Consider the following 25,580-nt stretch of genomic DNA (forward strand, 5'->3'; position numbering starts at 1 on the left):
TCTACCAGTGTACGTCTTTGCTCCGTTTATGGCTGCCTTTCTAGCGCCTGGAGGACTGCGACCTCTTTACGGAGGTGTCTACATGATTGGAGAAAACGGCCAAGGAGTTTATTACCCAATATGGGTGGCTACATAGTCGTAGAATTTTGCCTCCTGTGATTGTTTCAGATGACTAGCTATGTTCTTTTTCATTCCACTCTTTGTAGTGACTTCGTGTAAGTTTATCGTTATAGACGTCTGTGTGCATCCTGGTTACGCATGGTTACACAGAGACTGAATGTATTGTTTGAAACTTTGAGTAATAAAATACCCTTTATCGGAGAACAAAAAGAAAGGTGCAATTTTCTCGTTTCCAATGAAAATGATGGTGGCGACATAGAAGAGGTATATGTCCACCGGGCTGCAAAGATTGCCCATACCAACCCAAACCTTGTTGGGGTCACGTCACTAAAACCAATGCCACCGCAAGAACACAAAAAAGTGGAAGAAACACATAACACTATGTAGAGGGAAATCACATTTCGGCCTGGCAATATGCATGTTCCTCTCTTTCTACTGAGTTAAAACTTTTCACTGGTCTTCCCAAACAGAAAATCTTGGTCAGCGGTCGTGTACAAATTTGAGTCGGTGCCAAACCACTGGCGAGGCGCAGTGATGCGAATGGCGATCGCTTTCTCTTTTCCTGATACTGTTGATAACTTGCAAGGACGCACACAATCCCCAGGGGCCCTCGTCCAAAGCTGCTTTCGCTTTGGTGCAGCCTTTCTTTCCCCAATATGTAGCTTTTTCTTCATGCCGTCGTCGCCTTTCTGCCCACAAGGCCACAATGCAGCACTGGAGAGTGATCTCGTCTTCCCTGCTTTTCTGGTGTGATTGGCCGCGGACGCCCGTCGTCGTCGCCGCCCATCTCCGGCCCGGGGAAACCTGACAGCTCCATATGTTTGGAAGCTGCCGCAGGACCGAAAGGGGCTGAGCATTGTGTACGTGCGGTCCGGAGATGGAAGACAGTGACAGCGAGTCCATGTCCAACCCCATTTCACTCAGGAAACGCGTAAATGTGTGATGATGGATGAATTCGACGGTGATGGGTCTGGACTCTGGAGTTCTTCCTTCCCTTTATGTAGAAAGGCACAATGCCTTGAATTTCCTGCAGGTCTAGTTATTGTTTCCCTTTCAATCGAAAAGCACAACAATGCCTTGCATTTCCCTGCTTCTTCTGGACGTCTTTCAGTTTGCTCATAGTCTTGATGAATGTACAAATAGCCGGTGAGAACAAACATGTATTGTTACAAGATTGGCAAACATCTCGAGGATACAAACAACCGCTGAGAACTGACGAATTGTGAGGGGCGTGTTTGGTAGGTCGCACGTCCTATAACCAGCCCCGAGGAAACAAAGTTGAGCTGTAGCTCCCTCCATGTTGTAGCCGCGCAGTTTTTAAAGCACCTCCAGACCATTGCCGTGTGAAACGGCAAAATCAACCGTTTTCAGCAAGCCATACTCACTCTTTGCTCTAGCGATACAACTTCTGCTAACTCTCCCCTAATCTCCTTTGCGTATCCCTTCTAGTCAATACAACCAAGTTTCGATTCGAAATAATATATACAAGAAACATACGCGTCGATGATATGATTCTATTCTAACAATCGGTTGTGAGTTTCGTTAGCTGTAAATGTTCAATTTCATGTTCACGTTTTAGAGCTTTTTTCTAGGAAATTTCAGCAAACTGATCTCACACGGTCGACTATTTGAAAATTCTTTTACACCTCACCATCGCACAACTCTGGTGTTGTTTATGCCCTTACTGTAACATGTGTTGGTCAATCTTTTACTTGTCTCTTGATCATCTAGTTCATGATGTTAAGGTTCATGCACTAGCCACTTGAACCAAAAGTCCTTACTTGTCTCTTGATCATCTAGTTCATGATGTTAAGGTTCATGCACTAGCCACTTGAACCAAAAGTCCGAACTGATGAAAAGGGGAAGACAATCTACTTATACACGTCAACACCCCCTCTCACGTGTGACGGGAAGACGAGAAGACAAGTCAACACATGTAGAGAGGCAAAGAGGCAACGCCAGGACCACACGGCAAGAGGCTGCGGGGAATTTAGAATAAATTGGGGATTTTAGAATAAATTGTGAAAGCCAGGATTTGAACTTGAGACCTGGGGCTCTGATACCATGTTAAGGTTTATGCACTAGCCACTTGAACCAAAAGTCCGAACTGATGGAAAGGGGAAGGCAATCTACTTATACACGTCAACACATGAATGAGCTGCATTGCATCTCTTAAAGACTTACACAGTGCTTGAGGTGCCTTTTTTGTTTAAGCATAAAGGGGATGACGAAGGAAAACTCCAAAAAAGAAAGGAAGATGAGAAAGATAGAGCTACTAAAGAGGGAGGTAATTGGGAATGTATGGTAGAAAGCCAATCTATGTAGTTAGTACCCTATGAGAGTGGTATTAGTACTGGTGGTTGGCTAATTAATGGTGGCAATCTACTATAGCGTTCTCCTAATGATTAGCAGAAGCCTCGTGTAAGCTAGGTGTGGACATAAAAACCGAAAACTAAAAACCAAAACAGAAAAGATCGAGACCGAACCCGAATAGACCAAGACCGAAAAGACTTATCAACAAATTGGTTAGAAAAAATTTCAAGCCGAATTTAGATCGGTCAATTCAGTCATTAGTTCCTAACAACCGAATAGACTGAACTGGCCGAACTATACGTGTGACCACCCCAAACTCCAGAATTGTGTGATGTGCGTGAATTGTGGTATTGTTGTATGTCAATCAAACACTATAGCATAGATTTATTTTTGTTTGGTATTGGTGAACATTTATTTTTGCCAACTAACAAAAATATATGCATTGCAAAAAAGTACAAAACAAAGCTAAAATGCTGTCATTTTTTGATTAAATATTGTCAAATTTTTGTGTTGACTACATCGAGACCATACTTTTGGTTCATGATCGAACCCGAATCCGAATTATCAGGTACCCGAATCTGTCGGGTAGTAAAAGTGACGAGTATATTTTGGTCTTCATTTTTAGATGACCAAATTTAAAATAGATCGAAATACAAAGACCGAATTGTCGGTGATAACCGAACGCCCACCCCTAGTGCAGGCTCTTCGTGTACGTGTAGCCAACATTGTCAACCATATTGTGCCACGCCGGAAGCTTTCGGGTCTTGTTTTCAGCCTTGTCTTACACATAGCTAGCGCAATTGCCGTGGCCACCGTCGGCACCGATGGCATGGTGATATTTCCGCGGGCCGTCATGGTAGGCCTTGTGTCCAACGTCACGAGGGGCGGTATGGGGTTGGTTGTGGTAGGTGAGAGGTAAGATCACCATATGGACAATAGGTAAGACTAAAACGGGAGGTGCTATACACCGACCAGTGCGGCGCACACGCCACGCCGCACACACCCAGCGGGTGTTTTGGGCCGGCTCACGGCGAATTCTCTCTTTTCTTTACCTTTTTTGTTTTTTCTTTTCATTTTTCTTTTCTGTTTTTCTTTTTACCCATTTCCAAAGCTGATTAGTTTTGAACCTGATTTTTTTTAATCTGAACATCTTTTAAATTCGATTTTCCCCGAAAATTCAAATAATTTTTTATGTAAATATTTTTCAATTTTGTTTTTTCGAACTTGAGCATTTTTAAAAATTAAACATTTTTTGAGATTGAATATTTTTTAAAAATATGTCTTTTTGCAATTTGAACAATTTAAAATCCACACATTTTTTGAATATGATTTAATCTCAACATTTTTATGGTTAACCCATTAAGCAAATATTTAAATCTTGTACGTTGGGAATGCCTAAACCTATGAAGTGCTTTTGCATGCAAATGAAGGGCCGTTCCACATAAAATTGGCCATTTGAGATTCCAACAACTTCAAGCCTAACTTAGGAAATTTAAAGAAGGAAAGCAAGTATATGGGGAAACTAGCTAGATAGGCTTCTGTCAGGATTCTCTTGGCAGCAGAGGATAGTAATTCCCCTCTCCAGCCTGTAATCCTCCTAAGAACATTTTCTATAAGGGGTTGAAGATCTTCCCTCTTAAGCCTGTCATGATGTAGAGGAATACCTAGGTATTTAATAGGAAAAATATCCACCACGCATTGAAAAATATCAACAAAGGGCTAGGTTTCTTCAGGTTCCATATTTATGGGGATAATGATGGAGTCTAAGCCTTGGTGTATGGCCTGATCAAACGAATTGACCAAAGGGAAAGAGCGGAAATGGGACGAACACGAAGAACAACGAACACACACACTTAAACCGACACAATTCTGGTTTACTCCTGACAGCCCGAACCAATGTCCCGATAGAATCTCTCGAGAGAAAGACGCGGGGTAGAATAACAAAGAGAAACATCGTATACGATCGGTAAAGCCACACATGTAAAATACCGTAGTAGAATCACAAGTGTGAAATACTAATCATATAAGGAAATCCATGAGGCAACCTAGTAGTGATTAGCTACAAAGAGGTGTTCTTGATTCCCACTTGGGAAAGGCCTAAGCCAATTAATCTCCTAATTCGTCTCCCTTCACGTCTCAACGATCTTGACCTTCTCTCCTTGTGATTCCAAGCTTCCTCTCTTCTCTCCGTGTTCGTTGATGTGTCTCTACCATTCACACACAACATATTATGAATTAGCACATAGTTCACGAGGGCAAGAAATGGACTCACGCAAAAGGATTGAATTCACCTTTAATTTATATGTTGGGGATGATGCATATGATGTAGTGAACACCGAATGTCGGGCTACATCAGATAAGCTCACTCTTATAGTAATTAATTCTCATACCAGAAAGTTTCTCAAAGTGAGAATCCATCTCATGTTTAAATTAACTCTTGGATCATTTTGTAAGAAAAGCAAAGTATCATCAAGATATTGTAGGCTAACAACGCCCCTAGGAATAAAATTTGGGAAGAACCCTCTAATCAAACCATAATCTATGCCTTTAACCAACATCCTAGCAAAGACATCTACAACGAAGTTAAAAAGCGGGGGGCAATGGGATCTATCTGTCTCAAACCTTTACCAGTGAGAAAGAAACTTCCCTCCACATCATTCATCTTGACACCCACATATCCTCTCTGTGTGATCTACTTAATGAGCCTAATAAAGAGTGGATTAAAACCACTTAATTCTAGCACCTCATAGAGGATACCAAGGTTCACTTTGTCATAAGCTTTTTCACAATCAATTTTAAATAGAAAACCTTTGTCATTTTTTCTGTGCGCTTCGTGAATAATTTCATGCGCAGTGACAACACTCCCTAAGATAAATCTCCATCTAATAAAGGCAGATTGGCGATAGAAAATTAATCTATCTATAATCTTAGCCAGTCTATCAGTAAGAACCTTAGTAAAGATTTTGAAGGAGCAATTAAGCGGACTAATAGGTCTAAAAAAATTCATGGATCTAGCATCATTCTCCTTAGGTATAAGGGTAATCATAGCAAAATTGAGTCTATATAAATCTAACTCATCTATATACCAAGCATTAAACATAGATATTGGATCATACTTAATAATGTCCCAAAAAGATTGATAAAACATGAAAGAAAGGTCATCTAGGCCAGGGGCTCCATCAGAATAAGAGCCAAAGACAGAATAAGAGCCAAAGACGATTGCCTTCTTGACTTCCTCCTCAGTAAATTTCTACCTAGCATGTCATTCTCCTCTGCTGTAGCTTTTTCACTGTTAGAGAATAAATCATCTTTAAGACTAACATCAGGTCTCTCTTAAATTCACTTTAAAAAAAGGTCTCTCTTAAATTAAACAAATCTCTATAGTAATATGTTACTACCTTAAGCATGTGTTTGTTGTCAGTGACAGGGCCATCATTGAAATTTAAACAATAGCAATCTCGCAAAAATATACTCCATCCATTCCGTAACTTAAAAGAAAAAATGCGACAAGGATTATGGAACGGATGGGACTTGGGAGCATGTATGAAGGTGTTGTTTGCTCTGGTTCAAACCATGGATAGTACTCGTTACACAAGGTTTGTTCCCATTTTCTTTTTTCAAAATGAGAGCATCGCTCCAACCTCTGCATCCAAAGGATGCACACAAATTTTCTTTATTAAATTATTCGCAAAGGCTTACAAGGGAGATGCAAAGATCAACTTGAAGCCACCTTTCCAGCAACAACTCGCTATACCTACAAAAGCGATGAAGGGGGTGACCATGAACAGGGTCAGTACCGGACAATACACCAACACACATCATCTAAAACTAAATGCCTTTCCAAGCCACCCATTGGCGGGTGAGAAGCACAACCAGTCAAGTGGACCCTGAGCGCACGCTATTGCACACACCATAGAAATCGCTACCGTTGTCTTCCTCGCGCCCATCTTAAAGAGGGATCACCGCATGGACCTTGCCAGACCTACCGTCGATGTCACCGCACGGTCTGTTCCCATGTGCTGATCTTGTGTCTAAAAATGGGTGAAAACAATCCGTGCAGATGATAGGGATTTGTAGACAGTTGGAGATACGGTTTTGTAGGCGCACGGGTGCTGATGACGTAGTTAGAAGATGCAGGTGAGCAGTCGAGGCTGATGACACGGAGCTCTTTGAAAGGCGAAGTGATGAACAGCAGAATTTCCATTGAATTTTCCCAGCGCACGGACGGAGCTGTAAAGATGGCATCTAATCCGCTTTTGAAGGCAGAGTGGGGCGCGCATATCGTGCGCGTGCTTATTCCATTCTTCAGCCTCACAACACGAACCACACTACCATACGTCCATACCAACCGAAGAAAGTGCGAGAAACGCCAGAAAGCTCTGCCGACTTACACAATTCATTCAAGCTAGCAGCTCATCTAAAGCCTAAAACATGACATAGCACGGTTTTTCAATGTACAAGAAGCAGAACAAGCACAATGTGATTATGAACACACAATGATCCGGGCACACTATGGATGGATGGATGATCGATCCTCGTCCATGCATGAGAGTTGATCGTGCATTGTGTTTTGGAGAGATCGAATTCGACCGGAGGTGGTTAAGAATTAGAAGTAGGCAGTCTAGTGGCGCGGGTGGTGCAGCAGTCTTTGGCTGGCGATGTGTAGCCAGACGCGGCGGAAGGCGGCGACGACGGCGCGGTGGTGCTCTGCGGCGTTGAGCGCGAGGTAGCAGGCGAGCAGCTCCTGGAGGTCGTCCGGGGAGCGGATGCGGTTGGCCGCCACCATCTCCGCCATGCTCTCCGCCATCTCCCGCTCCGGGTCGGACGATGTCTTCACCACCACCAAGCTCTCGTACAGCCACCGCCGCCCCCTCGTCGTCGTACCGACGTGCGCCGGCGCCGCCTCCGCCGCCTTGTCCTTGTCCTTGTGCTTTCGAGCATAGCTGCTGTTGTCGTCGTGGCTGCGCCGCCGTCGCCTGCTGGCCGGCCTCACGTGGAAGCCCCGCGCCCTGCAGCTGGACGGCGTGGTGGCGGCCGAGCTGCTGGCGCTGGGGCTGACGGCGACGTTGTCAGCGGGCTCGTTCTTGGCGAGTGGCCTCGTGACGATGCGCCGGAGGTTGAGCTCGGGCGTGGCGGGGGGCGCGTCGATCCCGCCGAGCCTGCCGGCGCGGCGGTGGACGACGTCAACGCGGACGTCCAGGATCGTGCTGTCGTCGTCGCCGCCGCGCGGGGCAATGCACCGGAGGCCACCGTCCGGGCGCGCGGCGCGGTCCGCAGTCGGGAAGTAGTAGGATGGTCTGTTCGGGGAGTAGCCGGCGCAGGGTCCTGGTGCCGGACCTGCCGGTGACCGCGGCTCCGCTATCGGTCGTTGGCGCTGCTGGGTTCGCTGATCGTCCGTCCACGCCACCGTGGTGGTGACGACGGCGATCGGCTCGTCCTCGGCGGCGCCATGGATCGGACTCGGACTAGGGCACGCGCCTGATGGCCTGCCCTTCCTCCTCTTCCTCCTGAGCTTGTGGAACCAGGAGGAGGCTGGCATGGCGATGGCGTGGGCGGGAGGCAGGGACACTCTGTTCTGTTGCGGCAAAGACAGAGTGTGGGTAGTACGGGTGCGCAGCTGGTGATCACAATTGCAATGCCGAGCTTTAGCTCGTGGTTGTTGAGGGGGAGATATATATCGCGAAATGTGGCGACACGTCTGCTAAGATTTCTGATCTAATGATCGAGGGGGAAGATATCACATATCTAAGTTGTCAGAGCACGATGACTGAGAATTGTTTGGATCCAGTGTGAACTGCATACTGATACTGAAATTTTAGATACTGGTGTCATGGGTATGGGAAGCAGGAAGGTTGTACATGTCAAAGTTCTCGTCTACGGTCCATCATTTGTGTGCAAATGCAGAGGGGTCCGATGCTTACAAAAGTTTGGGCGTGGGGCAGGAGCTTGTCGCGCTTGTGGCCGATGGCCCCCGAAAAATTGAACTCCAGCATGTGGCGGTCGGTGGGTGCACGTTATTAACAAGGTCGAGCGTGCACTGGCCATGGAAAACGGACGAGATCACAAGCCTTGATCAGATACTCCGGCCGTCGGGCATTCGTCCATCAGAAGCTCACCCACGGGCCACGGTGGATTAGGCTGCGTGCGCGTATAGTCGGCGACAAGAACGACGGGGATCATTGCAGGGGGATTGACGCCGGCCGTGTCTCGCAAGAGCGCGTGTCCCAAAACCATCTTCAGTAAAAGTGCCGGATTGGTTCATTGGGGATCATCGTCGTCGCGCGGACGCGTTTGTTTCTAACCGCGTTTTAAAACAAATGTTTGGAAAACTTAAATTCAAATGATAATTGAAAATTTTATTCAAATTTTATTATTTTACAATGTTTAAATGAGATTCATCTAAATAAACCTAATCTACTGAGGACCGTGGCGGCCGTCGTGGTAGCAGTACTCGAAGTAACGGTAGTCGTCGTCGCTGACTTCGTTCTTCCCGTTCTCATTGGGCTTGGCCTTCATGGCACCGCTGTCATCGTCGCACATGAGGTCGACGAGTGCCGGAGTCGCGGATCGACGCCACGATCAGTGTTCCCCTCACACGCTTTGCAGTTGTTCACCGAGTCCATCCACGCCATGTAGTACCTCAGCGTGTCATCGGGGCCGTCGGCGTAGGTACGCGGCCATCATCGATTCCTGCGTTGACCTCCTCCTCCTATGGCTCTGGCTTCGGGTGCCGCATGCTGAACGGGAGCTGATTGCCGCGACTCACTGATGAAGACGCCCCGCTATAGGTTGCGCCTACTCGCCGGCATGGAAAACTCCTTCACCTCGTTTCTGGGTGTGGAGTAGGGGGAGGCATGCTGGCCGCATGAGATGGACATAGTGAGCACACCGACCTGGACAAGGAGGAGCGGAACACCGTGTTCCTAGGATGAAACCTACTTGGTGGCGATGGCGGTGGCAACTTCTACATCTCCAGCCGAGGGTGCGACCCGACACAACCTAGAAGAGGTGGCACCCAGCCGCGTTGTAGAGCGTGGGCGGCCAATGAGGCCACCCATCTGCGCCAACTTTTCCCCCCGACGCACGCGGAAGTAGTGTGCCCATCATACTTCGTTGCCCGTGGGCGCCCACGCTGGCGACGCCCACTCCGCTTCCAAAAACGTGTGACGGTGGTCGTGGATCTCCTGCCTCCACCGGTCGCTCCCCGCCTTAGGCTAAAGTGCGCACGCCATCCTCCATCCACCGCCACATCGTTGGCGCACGCCAGACCACTAGCTACCGTGCGCGGCACAAGGCCCATGCCTTGGAGACGATTAGGTTGCCGCACCCAAAACCATCTTGGTAGTAGTACTCGAAGTACCGGTAATCGTCGTCGCTGACTTCGTTCTTCCCGTGCTCATTGGGCTCGGCGTTCATGGCACCGCTCATTGTCGCACATGAGGTCGACGAGTGCCAGAGTCGCGGATCGACGCCGCGATCACATCCTCAATGTTCCCCTCACACGCTTTGCGGTCGTTAACCGAGTCCATCCATGCCATGTAGTACCTCGGCATGTCGTCGGGGCCATCAGCGTAGGTACGCGGCCATCTTAGATTCCCGCGTCGACCTCCTCCTCCTTCGGCTCTAGCTTTGCGTGTCGCATGCTGAACGGGAGCCGATTGTCGCGACTCACTGATGAAGATGTCCCACTACAGGTTGCGCCTACTCGCCGGCATGGCGAACTCCTTCACCTCGCTTCTGGGTGTGGAGTAGGGGGAGGCATGCGGGCCGCATGAGATGTACGTAGTGAGCACACCGGCATGGACGAGGAGGACCGGAACAACGTCTTCCTGGGATGAAACCTACTTGGTGGCGATGGCGGTGGCAACGTTTGCATCTCCAGCCGAGGGTCATCGCGGCGGATAACCTCCAGGATAGCATCAGGGTGTGACCCGGTGATACGTCTCCAACGTATCGATAATTTCTTATGTTCCATGCTACTTTATTGATGATACCTACATGTTTTATGCACATTATATGTCATATTTATGTATTGTCTGGAACTAACCTATTAACAAGATGCCGAAGAGCCGCTTCGTTGTTCTCGCTGTTTTTGGTTTCAGAAATCCTGGTAAGGAAATATTCTCGGAATTGGACGAAATCTTCGCCCAGGGTCCTATTTTTGCACGGAGCTTCCAGAAGACCGAAGCGGGAAGGAAGTGGGGCCACGAGGCGCCGACACCATAGGCCGGCGCGGCCCAGGCCCTGTCCGCGCCGACCTAGGGTGTGGGGCCCTCGTGAGCCCCCCTGACCTACCCTTCCGCCTACAAATAGCCTCCGTCGCGAAACCCCCGATGCCGAGAGCCACGATACGGAAAACCTTCCGGAGACGCCGCCGCCGCGAATCCCATCTCGGGGGATTCGGAAGATCGCCTCCCGGCACCCTGCCGGAGAGGGGATTCATCTCCCGGAGGACTCTTCATCGCCATGATCGCCTCCGGAGTGATGAGTGAGTAGTTCACCCCTCGGACTATGGGTCCATAGCGGTAGCTAGATGGTCGTCTTCTCCTTGTTGTGCTTCATTGTTGGATCTTGTGAGCTGCCTAACATGATCAAGATCATCTATCTATAATACTATATGTTGTGTTTGTCGGGATCCGATGGATAGAGAGTACTATGTTATGGTGATTATCAATCTATTGTTTATGTGTTGTTTATGATCTTGCATGCTCTCCGTTATTAGTAGAGGCTCTGGCCAAGTTTTTACTCTTAACTCCAAGAGGGAGTATTTATGCTCGATAGTGGGTTCATGCCTACATTGACACTCGGGACGAGTGACGGAAAGTTCTAAGGTTGTGTTGTGCTCGTTGCCACTAGGGATAAAACATTGATTCTATGTCTAAGGATGTAGTTGTCGATTACATTACGCACCATACTTAATGCAATTGTCTCGTTGCTTAGCAACTTAATACTGAATGGGGTTCGGATGATAACCTGAAGGTGGACTTTTTAGGCATAGATGTAGTTGGATGGCGGTCTATGTACTTTGTCGTAATGCCCAATTAAATCTCACTATATTTATCATATCATGTATATGCATTGTTATGCCTTTCTCTATTTGTCAATTGCCCGACTGTAATTTGTTCACCCAACATGCTTTTATCTTATGGGAGAGGCACCTCTAGTGAACTGTGGACCCCGGTCCTATTCTTTACATAGCATACAATCTATCGCAATTGTGTTTTACTATTTTCTTGCAAACAATCATCTTCCACTCGATACGCTTAATCCTTTGTTACAAGCAAGCCGGTGAGATTGACAACCTCATCGTTTCGTTGGGACAAAGTACTTTGGTTTTGTTGTGCAGATTCCACGTTGGCGCCGGAATCCCTGTTGTTGCGCCGCATCACATTTCGCCACCATCAACCTTCAACGTGCTTATTGGCTCCTACTGGTTCGATTAAACCTTGGTTTCTTTCTGAAGGAAAACTTGCTACTGTGCGCATCATACCTTCCTCTTGGGGTTCCCAACGAATGTGTGAGTTACACGCCATCAAGCTCCTTTTCTGGCGCCGTTGCCGGGGAGATCAAGACACGCTGCAAGGGGAGTCTCCGCTTCTCAATCTCTTTACTTTGTTTTTGTCTTGCTTTATTTTATTTACTACTTTGTTTGCTGCACCTAAACAAAACACAAAAAAAATTAGTTGCTAGTTCTACTTTATTTACTGTCTTGCTCTCTATATCAAAAACACAAAAAAATCAGTTACTTGTCTTTACTTTATTCGCCTAGTTTACTTTTCGCTTATTGCATCATGTTTCCTTTTAATTTTACCACAAAAGACATACCGGTAGGACGTGGGTCTATAGTTGGGAGAAATAATATAGAAGAATTCTTCAATCATGTTAGTATTACTGAAGATTTTGAAGATAGACACTTGGTAGAACTTGCACCTACCTATGAAATTGCTGCTGCTTTAGTTCGTATGTTGGAAACTAAATTTGTTAATCTCAATCCTATAATCCAACACATGTTTCTTACACTTGGTGATATGGAAGAAGGGGAAAAGAAAGATTTTGTTTTAAAAACCCTTCTTAGAGAATTTGGTGGTCTAGCAAGAGAGGCTAGAAAGGTTTTTGCTAAATTTAATATGCTAGGTTCTCATACTAATTTGTTGGTCTCCTTGAAAAAATGGACATAGATAGAATAAGATACACTAATAATATTAATGATGGTGGGGAGATCAAAGCACCAATACCATGTAAACTCCTAGCTATGAATGATGCACTAGAAAATAACTATGGTTGGCTTGTTCCTGAAAATTTGTTCGATGAGAGTAGCAAGCCCAAGACTAATGAAAAGGGAGACGCTAAAACTTATGTATCCAATATACTATGCTTAGTTGAGAAAACTCCCAACACCTCTGGTTATGATGTTGATGCTTTATCTCTCGATAATACTTGATTTGCACTTTCTGCGCCTAGCTGAAAGGCGTTAAAGAAAGCGCTTATGGGAGACAACCCATGTTTTTACTACAGCAATTTTTTTGTTTTGTTCTTGGAAGTTGTTTACTACTGTAGCAACCTCTCCTTATCATGTTTTTGTGCCGAGTAAAGTTTCTATGTCAAAGTTGATGTTATATTTGGGATCGCTGCGCAGAAACAGCATTGCTGTCTGTCACGAATCTGGGCACAAGTCTCTGTAGAAAATTCGAAAAAATCTGCCAATTTACGAGCGTGATCCTCAGATATGTACGCAACTTTCATTAGTTTTGAGTTTTTCCATTTGAGCAAGTCTGGTGCCAGCTTTAAATTCGTCTTTACGGACTGTTCTGTTTTTGACAGATTCTGCCTTTTATTTCGCATTGCCTCTTTTGCTATGTTGGATTTATTTCTTTGATCCATTAATGTCCAGTAGCTTTATGCAATGTCCAGAAGTGAAAATAATGATTGTGTCACCTCTGAATGTGTGAATTATTAATTGTGCACTAACCCTCTAATGAGTTTGCTTGAAGTTTGGTGTGAAGGAAGTTTTCAAGGGTCAAGAGAGGAGAATGATATACTATGATCAAGAGGAGTGAAAGCTCTAAGCTTGGGGATGACCCCGTGGTTCACCCCTGCATATTTTAAGAAGACTCAAGCGTCTAAGCTTGGGGATGCCCAAGGCATCCCCTTCTTCATCGACAACATCATCAGAGTTCCTCCCCCGAAACTATATTTTTATTCAATCACATCTTGTGTTCTTTACTTGGAGCGTCGGTTTGTTTTTGTTTTTGTTTTGTTTGAATAAAATGGATCCTAGCATTCACTTTGTGGGAGAGAGACACGCTCCGCTGTTGCATATGGACAAATATGTCCTTAGGCTTTACTCATAATGTTCAAGGCGAAGTTTCTTCTTCGTTAAATTGTTATATGATTGGAATTGGAAAATGCTACATGTAGTAATTCTAAAATGTCTTGGATAATGTGATACTTGGCAATTGTTGTGCTCATGTTTAAGCTCTTGCATCATATGCTTTGCACCCATTAATGAAGAAATACATAGAGCTTGCTAAAATCTGATTTGCATATTTGGTCTCTCTAAGGTCTAGATAATATCTAGTATTGAGTTTTGAACAACAAGGAAGACGGTGTAGAGTCTTATAATGTTTACAATATGTCTTTTATGTGAGTTTTGCTGCACCGGTTCATCCTTGAGTTTGCTTCAAATAACCTTGCTAGCCTAAACCTTGTATCGAGAGGGAATACTTCTCATGCATCCAAAATCCTTGAGCCAACTACTATGCCATTTGTGTCCACCATACCTACCTACTACATGGTATTTCTCCGCCATTCCAAAGTAAATTGCTTGAGTGCTACCTTTAAAATTCCATCATTCACCTTTGCAATATATAGCTCATGGGACAAAATAGCCTTAAAAACTATCGTAGTATTGAATATGTACTTATGCACTTTATATTTTATTAAGTTGCTTGTTGTGCGATAACCATGCTTCTGGGGAACGCCATCAACTATTGTTGAATATCATGTGAGTTTCTATGCATGTCCATCTTGTCTGAAGGATCTATCATTTTAGTGGTTGGAGCATGCAAAATTGTTAGAGAATAACATTGGGCCGCTAACTAAAGCCATGAATCATGGTGGAAGTTTCAGTTTTGGACATATATCCTCAATCTCATATGAGAACAATAATCATTGCTACATACTTATGCATTTAAGAGGAGTCCATTATCTGTTGTCCATGTTTTCCCGGTATGGATGTCTAAGTTGAGAATAATCAAAAGCGAGAAATCCAAAATGCGAGCATTCTCCTTAGACCTTTGTACATGCGGCATGGAGGTACCCCTTTGTGACACTTGGTTGAAACATGGCATGCAAAGATCCGGTAGTCCAAGCTAAGTAGGACGAGGTGCGGGCACTATTAGTATACTATGCATGAGGCTTGCAACTTGTAAGATATAATTTACATAACTCATATGCTTTATTACTACCGTTGACAAAATTGTTTCATGTTTTCAAAATAAAAGCTCTAGCACAAATACAGCAATCGATGCTTTCCTCTTTGAAGGACCATTCTTTTACTTTTATTGTTGAGTCAGTTTACCTATCTCCCTCCACCTTAAGAAGCAAACACTTGTGTGAATTGTGCATTGATTCCTACATATTTGCATATTGCACTTGTTATATTACTTTATGTTGACAATATCCATGAGATATACATGTTATAAGTTGAAAGCAACCGTTGAAACTTAATCTTCCTTTGTGTTGCTTCAACACCTTTACTTTGATTTATTGCTTTATGAGTTAACTCTTATGCAAGACTTATTGATGCTTGTCTTGAAGTACTATTCATGAAAAGTCTTTGCTATATGATTCACTTGTTTACTCATGTCATTACCTTTGTTTTGATCGCTGCATTCATTACATATGTTTACAAATAGTATGATCAAGATTATGATGGCATGTCACTTCAGAAATTATCTTTGTTATCGTTTTACCCGCTCGGGACGAGCAGAACTAAGCTTGGGGATGCCGATACGTCTCCAACGTATCGATAATTTCTTATGTTCCATGCTACTTTATTGATGATACCTACATGTTTTATGCACATTATATGTCATATTTATGCATTTTCCGGAACTAACCTATTAACAAGATGCCGAAGAGCCGGTTGTTGTTTTCTGCTGTTTTTGGTTTCGGAAATCCTAGTAAGGAAATATTCTCGGAATTGGACGAAATCTTCGCCCGAGGTCCTATTTTTGCACGAAGCTTCCAGAAGACCGAAGAGCTAAGGAAGTGGGGCCACGAGGCGCCGACACCATAGGCCGGCGCGGCCCAGGCCCTGGCCGCGCCGACCTAGGGTGTGGGGCCCTCGTGAGCCCCCCTGACCTACCCTTCCGCCTACAAATAGCCTCCGTCGCGAAACCCCCAGTACCGAGAGCCACGATACGGAAAACCTTCCAGAGACGCTGATACGTCCAATTTGCATCACTATTTTGTATCATAATTTGCTGTTATTCATTGATATATTTCATATTGGGACACAATACTTATGTTATTTCATCTATTTTGCATGTTTCATCATTATTGGAGGATCAAGTACGGAGCCGTGATTCTCACTGGAAAAAGCACCGTCGGAACGCAATATTTCGGAAGATCAACTCGTGGAAGGGAATTTCACGTAAATTCCTATTTTTCCAAATGACGGAGGGAGCCGGAAGGGGAAGAAGAGAGGGGCCATCGTGGGCCTGGACCATAGGGCGGCGCGGCCCAAGGCCCGGCCGCGCCACCCTATGCTCCGGGGGCCCACGACCCTTTTCGCCTCCTTTTCTTCGCGTACTCCTTCGTCCCGAAGACCTAAGCCACGGAGGGATCCTCACGAAGGGTTACGGCCCGCCTCTGCGGGGCGGAGAACACCGGAGAGAAAAGAGCTCTCCGGCGGGCAGGAATCCGCCGGGGAAATTCCCTCCCGGAGGGGGAAATCGACGCCATCGCCATCGTCATCGAGCGGGACATCATCTCCATCATCATCATCATCATCTCCACCATCTACACCGCCATCACCACCGCTGCACCTCGTCATCGCTGTAGCAATTCGGGTTAAATCTTGATTGTTTGATAGGGGAAACTCTCCCGGTGTTATTCTATACTTGTTGTAGATGCTATTGAGTGAAACCATTGAACCAAGGTTTATGTTCAGATTGTTATTCATCATCATATCACCTCTGATTGTATTCCATATGATGTCTCGTGAGTAGTTCGTTTAGTTCTTGAGGACATGGGTGAAGTCTAAATGCTAGTAGTGAATTATGGTTGAGTAATATTCAATGTTATGATATTTAAGTTGTGGTGTCATTCTTCTAGTGGTGTCGTGTGAACGTCGACTACACGACACTTCACCATTTATGGGCCTAGGGGAGTGCATCTTGTATTCGGTTGCTAATTGCGGGGTTGCCGGGGTGACGAAACCTAAGCCCCCGTTAGTATATCGATGCGGGAGGGATCGCAGGATCTCGCAGTTTAAGGCTCGTGGTTAGATTTATCTTAATTACTTTCTTGTAGTTGCGGATGCTTGCAAGGGGTATAATCACAAGTATGTATTAGTCCTAGGAAGGGCGGTGCATTAGCATAGGTTCACCCACACAACACTTATCAAAACAATGAAGATTAATCAGTCGTATGTAGCGAAAGCACTAGACTAAAACTCCCATGTGTCCTCAGGAACGTTTGGTCATTATAAGTAATCAAACCGGCTTGTCCTTTGTGCTAAAAAGGATTGGGCCACTCGCTGCAATTATTTCTCTAGCATTTTATTTACTTGTACTTTATTTATCTGCAATATCAAAACCCCCGAATACTTGTCCGTGAGCATTTACGGTGAATCCTTCATCGAAACTAGCTGCCAACACCTTCTGCTCCTCGTTGGGATCGACATTCTTACTTATCGAAGATACTACGATACACCCCCTATACTTGTGGGTCATCAAGACTATTTTACGGCGCCGTTGCCGGGGAGTGAAGCGCTATTGGTAAGCGGAATTGGTAAGGAAATTTACTTGTTTGTGCTGATTTTATTTCACTGTCTCTGCTATAAATCATTATGGAGAGATCTTCTCTTCAATTTCTATTTGGGAAATCTACTACTACTGCAACGGTAGTGGATGAAGCGCCAGGTGAGGAAGTAGTACCATATAAAATACCTATGAAAATTATTGAACGTGTTATGGATAACCGCTATGAAGGGGATGGAACTGTTCATCCTGGTGATCATTTACTGTTTTTGCATGAATTATGCGGGTTATTCAAATGTGCAGGTATTTCTATGAATGAAGTTAGGAAGAAACTATTCACTATATCGTCTGTCTGGTAAAGCGGCGCACTGGTATAAATTACTGAAGAATGGTGATTCTATTGATTGGGAGGACATTGTGCCTTTATTCTATTCCAAATTTTATCCTCCAAGTGAAATTCACAAAGATCGGAACCGCATATATAATTTCTGGCCTCATGATGGAGAGAGTATTGCCCAAGCTTGGGGGAGATTGAAGTCTTTAATGCTCAAATGCCCCATTCATGAGCTTCCTGGTAATGTTATTATTGATAATTTCTATGCAAGACTTTCTTTTCAAGACAAGACCTTGCTGGATACTTCTTGTTCGGATCATTTACACGCAAGAATGAAGAGTTTAAAAGAGACCTTCTTGATCGGATCCAAGAAAATACTGAAGGATGGGAGAACGACAAAGATAGAGAATCAGGTATAACTTATGATTATAAATGCATTGAAGCTTTTATGGATACTGATAAATTTCGTAATATGAGTGCTACATATGGTCTTGATTCCCAAGTTGTTGCAAATCTTTATAAAGCTTTTGCCTCTCATTATGAACTGCCTAAGAAGAATTTTGATAAGTATCATGAACCGTATAAAGATAAAGTTGATTCATCCGTAAACAAATGTGTAGTGGTTGAAACCGTTGATAATGTTATTCCTGAAGCTTATATTGAAAGAACTCCTTTCCCCGCTAAAATGAAGGAGTACTCGTCATATCTAGTGCGATTAATAAAAGCGAAAAGAAACCTAAAGAACCCGAAGAACAAATTAAAATTGAACCTGCTTGTTGCTATAGTTAAAGATCTTGTGACTGAAAATGTGGAGGATGGTCATATTATTTTCTCGTGAAGATGCTTCTAATATTGTTTCACATCCTAATAAATCCAAACAAGTTAGTGTTCCTATGCTATCCGTTAGAATTGGTGATCATTGATATTATGGTTTATGTGATATTGGTGCAAGTGTTAGTGCTATTCCTTATGAACTTTACACGGAGATTATGCACGAAATTGGTTCTTGTGAACTTGAAGATATTGATGTGGTTATTCATTTGGCTAATAGAGAAACTATTTCTCCAATTGGTATTGTTCGTGATGTGGAAGTTCTATGTGGTAAGATTAAATATCCTGCTGACTTTTTGGTACTAGGTTCTGCTGCTAGTGATCATTGTCCTATCATTTTTGGTAGACCTTTTCTAAATACTTGTGGAGCTATTATAGATTGTAAGAAAGAGAAAATTTTGACTAGATTTGCTGGTGAACCTTATGAATTTAACTTTTCTAAATTTACCAAAACTCCTTATAAAACCTGACTTGCCTAGTAATGATTTTAAAATGGAGCAAGTGTGCATCTATTGTTCTTGTTCCTAATAACCCTTTGCGACAACATTTGGAGAATAGTGAAAGTGAAGCTTTTAGGAAAGAAAGAGATGAGCTTGAGGAAATTTTTCGTCGCCAACCTATTCTCAAGCATGATTTACTGAGTGGAAGATTTGGGTACAACACCGCCACCAAAGGAAGATCCTGTTTTTGATTTAAAGCCTTTACCCGATAATCTTAAATATGCTCATATTGATGATAAGAAAATATATCCTGTTATTATTAGTTCTAAGCTTTCGGAGATTGAGGAAGAAAGGTTATTGGAAATATTGAAGAAACACCGAGGAGCTATTGGCTATACTCTTGATGATTTGAAAGGGATTTCTCCTTCTATTTGCCAACATGCTATTAATATGGAAGAAGACGCAAAGCTCGTTGTTGAACATCAACGTCGTCTAATTCCGAAGATGAAGGAAGTGGTAAGAAACGAGGTATTAAAACTCCTTGAAGCTGGTATTATATATCCTATTGCTGATAGTAGATGGGTTAGTCCTTGTTCATTGTGTTCCTAAGAAAGGAGGAATGACTCGTTGTGCCTAATGATAATGATGAGCTTATTCCTCAAAGAATAGTTGTAGGTTATAGAATGTGCATTGATTTTCGAAAAGTTAATAAAGTTACTAAGAAAGATCATTACCCTTTACCCTTTATTGATCAAATGTTAGAGAGGTTGTCTAAAAATACTCATTTTTGCTTTCTTGATGGTTATTCGGGTTTTCACAAATTGTCGTTAAAGCTAAAGATCAAGAGAAAACCACTTTTACTTGTCCTTATGGAACTTATGCTTATAGGCGTATGCCTTTTGGTTTATGTAATGCTCCTGCTACTTTTCAAAGATGCATGTCTGCTATTTTTCATGGTTTTTGCGAAAGTATTGTAGAGGTGTTCATGGATGATTTTTCTGTCTATGGGAATTCTTTTGATAATTGCCTCGCGAAACCTCGATAAAGTTTTGCAGGAGATGTGAAGAAACTAACCTTGTTCTTAATTGGGAGAAATGCCACTTTATGGTTAATGAAGGAATTGTATTGGGACATAAAATTTCCGAAAGAGGTATTGAAGTTGATAGAGCTAAAGTTGAAGCAATTGAGAAGATGCCCTATCCGAGGGATGTTAAAGGTATTCGTAGTGTTCTTGGTCATGCTTGGGTTTTATAGGAGATTTATTAAAGATTTCTCTAAAATTTCAAAGCCTCTTACTAATCTTCTTCAAAAAGATGTACCTTTTGTTTTTGATGATGATTGTAAGGAAGCTTTTGAAACTCTAAAGAAAGCCTTAACAACTCCTCCTGTAGTTGAACCTCCTGATTGGAATTTGCCTTTTGAAATTATGTGTGATGCTAGTGATTTTGCTTGTAGGCGCTGTTCTTGGACAGCGGGTAGATAAAAAATTAAATGTTATTCATTATGCTAGTAAGACTCTTGATGCTGCTCAAAGAAATTATGCTACAACCGAAAAGGAATTGTTAGCTGTAGTCTTTGCTTGTGATAAGTTTAGACCCTATATTGTTGATTCGAAAGTTACAATTCATACTGATCATGCTCGCAATTAGATACCTTATGACAAAGAAAGATGCTAAGCCAAGGCTTATTAGATGGGTACTTCTGTTGCAAGAATTTGATTTACACATTATAGATAGGAAAGGTGCTCGATAATCCTGTTGCTTGATAATTTGTCTAGATTGGAAAATATTGCTTATGATCCTGTTCCTGTTAATGATAGTTTTCCAAATGAACAATTGGCTGTAATAAAGGTGAGCTCGCGAGAGAGCCCTTGGTATGCGAGATTATGCTAACTTTATTGTTTCGAAGTATTTGCCTCCAACCTTTTCAGCTCAGCAAAGGAGGAAATTCTTTTATGACTTGAGGCATTATTTTTGGGATGACCCACACTTATATAAAGAAGGAGTGGATGGTATTATGCGAAGATGTGTTCCCGAATATGAACAACAGGAGATATTGAATAAATGTCATGGAAGTGTTTATGGAGGACATCACGTCTGGAGATAGAACCGCGCAAAAGGTTCTACAATCAGGTTTTTATTGGCCAACACTCTTCAAAGATGCAAGGAAATTTATTTTATCTTGTGATGAATGTCAAAGAGTTGGTAATATCTCCGAACGCAATGAGATGCCTATGAATTATACTCTTGTTATTGAACCATTCGATTGTTGGGGATTCGACTTCATGGGTCCTTTCCCTTCTTCGGACGGTAACACTCATATACTTGTCGCTGTTGATTATGTTACTAAATGGGTAGAAGCTATACCTACAAAAAGTGCTGATGGTGAGACCTCTATAAAAATGCTTGTAGATATTATATTTCCTAGATTTGGAGTACCTAGATATATTATGACTGATGGAGGTTCTCATTTTATTCATGGAGGTTTTAGAAAAACTCTTGCTAAGTATGGTATTAATCATAGAATTGCTTCTGCTTATCACCCTCAAACTAGTGGTCAAGTAGAATTATCAAATAGAGAGATTAAAGCTATCTTAGGTAAGACTGTTAATAAATCTAGAAAGAATTGGCCTAGCAAATTGAAAGAAGCACTATGGGCTTATAGAACTGCTTATAAAAATCCTATGGGAATGTCACCTTATAAAATGGTTTATGGAAAAGCTTGTCATTTACCTCTAGAACTAGAGCATAAAGCTTATTGGGCTGTTAGAGAATTAAATAAAGACCCTAAATTAGCCGGTAATAAGAGGTTGTTGCAATTAAGTTCTCTAGATGAATGGAGAAGTGAAGCTTATGAAAATGCTAAACTCTTTAAAGAAAAAGTTAAGAAATGGCATGATAGAAGGATCATCAAAAGAGAATTTAATGTTGGAGATCAAGTTCTGTTGTATCGGTCTCGTCTCGGATTCTTTGCGGGGAAATTACTCTCGAAGTGGGAAGGACCATATGTTGTTGAGGAGGTGTATCGTTCGGGAGCAATTAAAATTAGCTCTCTCCAAGGCAATGCCACACAAGTGGTGAATGGACAAAGACTCAAGCATTATATCTCGGGCGATTCTTATAATGTTGATGTTGATATTATTCAAGTAGAAACACCGGAGGCTTTCATCAAAGGACAAATTGACAGTCCGCCAGAACTGGACTTTGAATAGGTAACAGTATAGGTAATAAAAAGTCCGCGTTTACCTTTCCGAACATTATTTCTGCTGTTTTTGGAAAATATGAAAAATTACGGAATCGAAACGGAGTGGAAAAGACGCGCGAGGGCGTGCCACCATAGGCCGGCGCGGCCTGACCTGGGCCCGCGCCGACCTATGGTCTGGCCGCCTCGTTGCCCCTTTCCGACTCGTTTTCGATCTGGAACCTCCCTTTTGTCGTAAAAATATTTGCTATATAATCCCCCGGACCCCTGGAGGTCCGTAATATCGTTTTCTTGTCGTGTTTTGTTTCGAGCTGTTTTCTGCCAGGATCTGCTTCGGATTTAGATCCATCATGTCTTCGTCGGGAACTCAGAAGGACAGCTTCTTTGAGGACGTCGTCAACCCGTACATGAACGAGCTGAAGATGCACCCCAAAGAGTTGCAGCTCGTGGATGGAGAGTTGCAGATCAAAGATGTCCAGGGTCCTAAGGGAGAAGGGAGCTTGGAAGACAGGATGGAGAAGCTGGAACAAGAGGTTTTCAACTACAAGAAGATGGCTGAGCGTGAAGTGGATATCTTTCACAAGATTGTGTCTGAACTCATTGATGGACACAAGAAGGAGACTGCAAAGCTGTGGGACGATATCTTCTCACTTCACGACACCACCAACAAACTCCAAGCTCAACTCTATGATGTCCATAATCAGAACTGTGAGTATGAAAACAGGTTTAAGCGCATAAGTCATGCTGCTAGTTTCAGGTTTCCGGAAACCAAGATGTCTTTTGTTGATGGAGGGCCTCTTCCATGGAAGTCTGATGACGACAAAGATTCACCATCATCACCGAAGGAGTAATTCATCATCGGTATTGGCATCCCCTTGGTTTGTTCCAAGCTTGGGGGAGTGCCGCGGTATCACATCACCACCACCTTTATCTTTTACTATCAAGTAGTGTCATATCATGAGTAGGGAAGTTATCATATGGAATAGTATGCAATGCGGAAGTATCTCTCTTAGTTAGTTATCTATGTATCCGTTGGTGTGAGTTATCGTTATGGAATATTAATGAGAAGTCTTATCATTTACTTTTTGCACACCTTATTTTAGTTTGCAATCTCCATTATATGATTACTCTTGACATGAGTAATGATCTCACTTTGGGAGCATTAAGTAAATCTATTTGGTTTTGGCAAACTTAGCATTGGTCAATAGCAACAACATCCCGATGTTTAATAAAGAGAGAAATACACTTAGATACATTACTCTATTATCTCTATGCTTATGAGCTTAGTATTCCGAAGTTAAAATTGCTTGTGCTTATGAGAAAGATGCATGATTGTTCTATCATATGTATATTTGTTTGTTTCCCTCAACCATTATGCTTGCTATCAAACCTTGCTAGCCAAAGACTCGTATCGAGAGGGAATGCTTCTCATACATCCATAACCTTAGACCAAACCTATGCCATTTGTGTCCACCATACCTACCTACTACATGGTATTTTCTGCCATTCCAAGTAAATACTTCATGTGCTACCTTTAAATTATTCAAACTATACTACTCTTTATTTGTGTCAATGTTTTATAGCTCATGAGGAAGTATGTGGTGTTTCATCTTTCAATCTTGTTGGGCGAACTTTCACTAATGGACTAGTGGCACATCCGCTTATCCAATAACTTTGCAATAAGAGTCGGCAACGGGGTTCCCAGCCCCAATTAATAACTTTCATTAATAATTCTCTTCACATGTTTTGCTCTGATTTATCAGTAAGCAACTTAATTTTTCAATAGACACTCCTCCATGGTATGTGAATGTTGGAAGGCACCCGAGGATTCGGTTAGCCATGGATTGAGAAAGCCAAGGTTGGGGGGAGTGTCACCCATAATAAAACTAAAATACATGTGTAAACAAAAGAGAAGGGGGATGATCTACCTTGCTGGTAGAGATGCCGTCCCTCATGGGAGCCGCTCTTTGAAGGTTCGTTTGGCAAGGGGGTTAGAATACCCGCTACCATTCGTTGACAACAACAAGCACCACTCAAAATATTATTTTTATTCTCTTTATATGATTTCAAAACTTGAAAAGCTCTAGCACATGATTTAATCCCTGCTTCCCTCTGCGAAGGGCCTATCTTTTACTTTTATGTTGAGTCAGTAAACCTATTTCTCTCTATCTCAAGCAAGCAATTGAGTTGTTGTGAACCAATCATTTATGCTATGATTCAGTTGATCATGTCTTTTATACTTTCTTGTTTAGTACCAACTTTATCTGAATGAATATGACTTTGAAGTTATCAATGATTACGAAGAGATTGTTATGCTTGAATATGAAAGCTCAGCTATAAAATCTAATATGAAGGCTTTGCTTAGAAGTACGATCCGTTAGTAGTTCTCTGACCAAGAACAAAGTTTGCCATCACCAATTATGATTTCTTATGCACCTTTACTTGTGATTTCTCTTTACTTATTTCGAGATGAGTTATATGAGGAAGTTGTTTACTAGAATGTCTTGTGTGAATGAATATGATGCTTCTTGTCCGTATTTTATTTATCGACTCTTCACTCCATAAACATGTGGTCTTGTTTATCGAGCTCGGCTTCGCTTGGGGACAAGCGAGGTCTAAGCTTGGGGGAGTTGATACGTCCAATTTGCATCACTATTTTGTATCATAATTTGCTGTTATTCATTGATATATTTCATATTGGGACACAATACTTATGTTATTTCATCTATTTTGCATGTTTCATCATTATTGGAGGATCAAGTACCGGAGCCAGGATTCTGCTGGAAAAAGCACCGTCAAAACGCAATATTTCGGAAGATCAACTGTGGAAGGGAATTTCACGTAAATTCCTATTTTTCCAAATGACGGAGGGAGCCAGAAGGGGAAGAAGAGAGGGGCCACTGTGGGCCCAGACCATAGGGCGGCGCGGCCCAAGGCCTGGCCGCGCCACCCTATGCTCCGGGGGCCCACGACCCTTTTCGCCTCCTTTTCTTCGCGTACTCCTTCGTCCCGAAGACCTAAGCCACGGAGGGATCCTCACGAAGGGTTACGGCCGCCTCTGCGGGGCGGAGAACACCGCGAGAGAAAAGAGCTCTCCGGCGGGCGGGAATCCGCCGGGGAAATTCCCTCCCGGAGGGGAAATCGACGCCATCGCCATCGTCATCGAGCGGGACATCATCTCCATCATCATCATCATCATCTCCACCATCTACACCGCCATCACCACCGCTGCACCTCGTCATCGCTGTAGCAATTCGGGTTAAATCTTGATTGTTTGATAGGGGAAACTCTCCGGTGTTATTCTATACTTGTTGTAGATGCTATTGAGTGAAACCATTGAACCAAGGTTTATGT

At 43.2% G+C, this 25,580-nt stretch overlaps 1 pseudogene; it reads right to left on the reverse strand.

Annotated features, from left to right (window-relative positions):
- Positions 1-5,595: 5,595 nt before the first annotated feature.
- On the reverse strand, positions 5,596-7,972 carry LOC124695582 (annotated as a pseudogene).
- Between the last annotated feature and the right edge of the window lie 17,608 nt (positions 7,973-25,580).

The sequence above is a fragment of the Lolium rigidum genome, chromosome 3 (assembly GCF_022539505.1).
Source record: "Lolium rigidum isolate FL_2022 chromosome 3, APGP_CSIRO_Lrig_0.1, whole genome shotgun sequence".
NCBI lineage: Eukaryota > Viridiplantae > Streptophyta > Magnoliopsida > Poales > Poaceae > Lolium > Lolium rigidum.